Source organism: Crinia signifera, chromosome 5 (assembly GCF_055691185.1).
Source record: "Crinia signifera chromosome 5, ASM5569118v1, whole genome shotgun sequence".
NCBI classification, from domain to species: domain Eukaryota; kingdom Metazoa; phylum Chordata; class Amphibia; order Anura; family Myobatrachidae; genus Crinia; species Crinia signifera.
The window spans coordinates 326,128,632-326,133,285 of record NC_139221.1 but is presented as its reverse complement, the minus strand read 5'-3'; positions in this window follow the sequence as shown (position 1 = coordinate 326,133,285).

Below are 4,654 nucleotides of genomic sequence, written 5' to 3'. Positions count from 1 at the left end.
GCAAACATCTAAAGGTGGCCATACACACGCAGATTTATCTTCAGATCTGGCTGGTTGGAACAAAAGCATGGTTATGGATGAGAGCAAATGACAGTTGACCATTTGCTTGGAAATGCTGGAAAACTGACAAACTGTCACTCATCCATAACCATGTTTTTGTTCCAACCAGCCAGATCTGAAGATAAATCTTACTAGTGTATGGGCACCTTAACAATTTCGCCATCGCCATGCCGATGTCACTAGAACATGATAAGCGCACTTTTGTGGTTCATAGCCGCAGCAGAATCTGTGTCGCCATGATCAATGCGCAGAGCGTCAGCAGGGCTACTGGTGGAGTCTTATCTGCTCACGGCGGCAACAACCGTCATGCAAGAAGTGGTTCCGTCAGCGATATCTGTGGAGCGCTACAGTGATGTATCTACCACTATCATCCCCTTAATGCCTATCCCAGTGGTCAGGTCCAGGGTTGCCAAACCATCTCTTTACTAAGCGCACATATTAATTACACGGGTTCTTGACTGCTCATTATAGTCTCTGATGACAGTTGGTGTGAACTCTGACAGCTCCCAACCGTCCTTACATCCTATGTGCAGTCAGGAACCTGTGTCTCATACGTGCGCTTATTAAACGGATGATCTGTGAACCCTGGATATGTTTATATTCCTCCATAACACCAGTGCCTATTATACACCTCTCATGTAATACACATCCAGCCCTTTACCATCTCCAGATTTGCCAAAGTGCATTTAATGTGTGTGTGTGATGCGGCGCGTGCCGCCGGGTTTCTCCAACGGGGGATGGGTGATGTGGCGCATGCCGCCGGGTTTCTCCATCGAGGGAGGGTGATGCGGCGTGTGCCACCGGGTTTCTCCAATGGGGGAGGAGGGGGGGGTATGTGACGTGGCCTTCATGTCGCTCCACGGGGGGAGAGGGGGTTGAGTTTTACTGGGTGACGCAGCACAGGCCGCCGCATCCCGGGTGTGGGGCTGGGGGGGAGGGGGTTTGGCCGGGTGATGCACCGAGTCGCTCCACTGGGAAGGTGGGGGGGAGGAGTTACTCACCTCCATCCTGCCGCCCTGTGTAATTCATATGTGCGCTTATTAAAGGGATGATCTGGCAACACTGGTCAGGTCATGTTTCCCAGGTGACCCGGCAGGTGTGCTGTGTATCACCAACTGCCACATTTTAAAAATCCACAGGTGACCTGGAAAACCTGACCTATCTGGGGTCCCGTGGACTGAGTTTGAGAACCTGTGGCCTAGCCAAATCCACCCCCCCCCCCCCCAATCAGCTACTAACCCTTTCCATCCCATCATAGCCTGAGGACACGTGCCTGGCAATGTGCGTTCACAGCAGGCAGAGGAAACAAGAGTAACAGCATCCTCTTCCTGAGAGGCTCCTGATAAACCATCCGGCGCCTGGTTTTAGCTGCAGTAGTCCCTGCTGGGCTGTATGTACTACAGTCTGTGCTATCAGGGTGCATTGTTACTGGGCTGGAACATTTTCCACGGTCAACATTAATATATCCAAACAGTACCAGGAATTGCTAAGAATAGAAACAATGAACAAACAGCGCTGGATCACGAGCAGCGTAAAACAGATGGTATCGCGGATGCCTCGGACAGCTGCGGGCACTGCCCACCGGTCCCCCGGGGCTAGCATCATGGAATTGGTCACTGAGATAAATACAGCCCGGTCTTTGTGTTGTTCTGTTTATACTAATAATATCCATGCTGCAGGGCGGCTCTCATTGTTCTGCGTTTTTACGTCGCTTTAGGGTGCATTTAAAAAGTAGTCAGTGTTACGTAACAAAATGTGCTAATAATGCGTTTAAACATTCACAGAACTGAATTAACCTGTAGCCAATCAGAGCGTCGGAATACAATCTGTAGCCAATTAGAACAGTCACCGGACTAGACCGCCCTGTAGCTAATCGTAGCTTCACAACATTCACAGGAGCAGATCAACCTGTAGCCAATCAGAGCTTTAGAAAATTCAAAGCACTAGACCGACCTGCAGCCAATAAGAACCTTAGAAAAGTCCCAGGACTAGAACACCCTGTAGCCAAACAGAGCACTAGAACATTCGCAGGACCGTCCCGAATATTCACATGCAAGCAGCGCATAGAATCATTGGCTCCTCCAAAGACATTGGAATTAAGATGATGCATAATGAGATTTATGTCTTACCTGGTAAATCTCTTTCTTCGAGGACATCAGGGGCCACAGCGTTACAGTGGGTAGTAAGGAGATGGGAGAGCACCAGCACCCTAGAGGTTAAACTTGAACTACCTCCCAGGCAGCCGGGCTCCTCCCCTCCTCTACCCCGCCTCCAGGCCAGGAAGCTCAGTTTTTTTAACAAGCCAAGGCAGGAGACAAGATAGAAGGAAGAGAAGCACCGCACAGAAACACATTCTGAACATGTTAGTACCCTCAACCGAGGGATAATATAACATAATCATAACTTAACCATAACGGAAGTAAAGCAGGCGCGGCAGGGAGGGATCCCTGTGGCCCCTGATGTCCTCGAAGAAAGAGATTTACCAGGTAAGACATAAATCTCATTTTCTCCTTCGGGAGACATCAGGGGCCACAGCGTTACAGTGGGACGTCCTAAAGCAGCCACCTATGGGTGGGGACGCGCCTGTGCCGCAGCCAACACACTCTGGCCAAAGGCCGAGTCCTGGGAGGCAAACGTGTCAAAAGCGTAAAAACGCAAGACAGTAATGGCGGACGACCAAGTCGCCGCCCTGCAAATTTGCTCAACTTTAGCACCGCCTCTTACAGCCCAGGACACCTCCACAGACCTAACGGAATGTGCCTGAATCCCTGCCGGAACCGGGAGGGAGGTGTCCAAATATGCCTGCCAGAGCGACTCTAGCGGGCAGTAGTTTGCGTAGAGGCGGGCCACCCTCTCATCCGAACACCATATAGTACAAAGAGAGAGAGAGAGAGTCTGACTAGTGCAACAGCCTAGAACGGTGCACATAGCACATAAATACGCCCCGGCCGGACAACGTCCAAGGAGGACCAAGCCGTAGTAACAACAGACTGTCTAAATGCCGGAACAATAATGTCCTGGTTGACCTGAAAGCCGGACACCACTTAAGGTAGTTGAGAAGGGACGGTAGGAAAAACCGCCCGGTTATAACCAAGGACTTACAGGACAGAGCTGACAGGTCAGAGACTCCCCTGGCCAAAGCTATCGCCAACAAGGAAACAATCTTCCAGGCGAGTCAACACAGGTCCACCGACCGCAAGGGCACAAAAGGTGGGCCCTGAAGAAGTCAGGATTAGAGAGATCCCAGGGGGCAACTGGGTTAACTAAGGGAGGCTGGATATGCAAGACATCCTGCAGGAATGTACAGACATCCGTCGACAGGGCCACCCGTCGACAGAACAAGATGTGCAAGGCTGAAATCCGAACCTTTAAAGATGATCAACGCAACCCAGCCTCCAGACCCTTCTGCAAGTAGAACAGAACCCTAGCCAGGTAGTAAGTCCCGGAATCTGAAGCGTAGGGTTCGCAGCAGGAAAAGTAAGCCCTCCATATGCGATGGTACACCCCATCTAGGGAGGTTTCCTCGCCCTGAGCATGGTGGAGTGAAACCCGCTGGGTCTTACCCGGGAGGTCTCAACAGCCACCCCGTCAAAGCCAAGTGCCTCAAAGCCGAAAGAGAGAGGCGGACCATGAGAGCCTGCCTGTGTCCAGGGGTAAGCGAATAGGAGGGGCTACTGACTGCAGATCCGAAAACCAGATCCGTCTGGGCCAAGGTGGAGCAACCAGAATCAATGTGCCGCCCTCCGGCTTCAGCTTGCGAGACATTCGCAAAAGGAGGAAAGTGGTGGAAAGGCGCCATCAGTGTGGACGGCCACGGAGCGGACAGGGCGTCTACCAGGCAAGCCCCCCCCCTCCGGGTCGCAAGACCAGGACCCGCACAGTGGTGGTTTGAGGGTATGGCGAGAGGCTGTCAAGGCCACCTCGGTTGGGCCCCACCGTTGTACCAGCATCTGAAACATCACTCTAAGGGGGGTCAAGTCGTCGGCATCACAGGTCTGACGGCCGAGGAAGACCGCCACCCAATTCTGGACTACCAGGATAAAAATTTCTGAAAAAGCAGGGATCATCTCTGAAAGATGCCGGATGCTTCTGTCATAGTGGGCTGACAACTAGTGCCACCCTGGTGGTTAACATATGCCACCCTTGTCGCAATGTCCGACTGGACTTGCACCGGCCAACCCCTAAGTTAGGGTTCCGCCAAGCGGACTGCCCGGAAGATTGTCTTTAGTTCGAGGACGATGATGGAGGGCTGGGCCACTAGAGTGGTCCAGAGACCCTGGAACGACCTTTGAGAAGTGACCACCCCCCAAACACGGGAGGCTAGCATGCATGGCTCCAGTAGCGAGGTCCCGTCCAGAAGCCCCCAGGAAAGGGGGGCCCTGCTGGAGACCAGGCGAACTTCTGGGCATGGATATTGTGGGAGGAAACCGGAGTACCAGGAGTAAACCCATGCAAGTCTGGGGAGAATATACAAACTCCGCACAGTTAGGGCCATGGTGGGAATCGAACCCATGACCTCAGCGCAGTGAAGCAGTAATGTTAACCACTACACTATCCGTGCTGCTCCTTGGACAGTATTGTAGAGGGTTGGTAT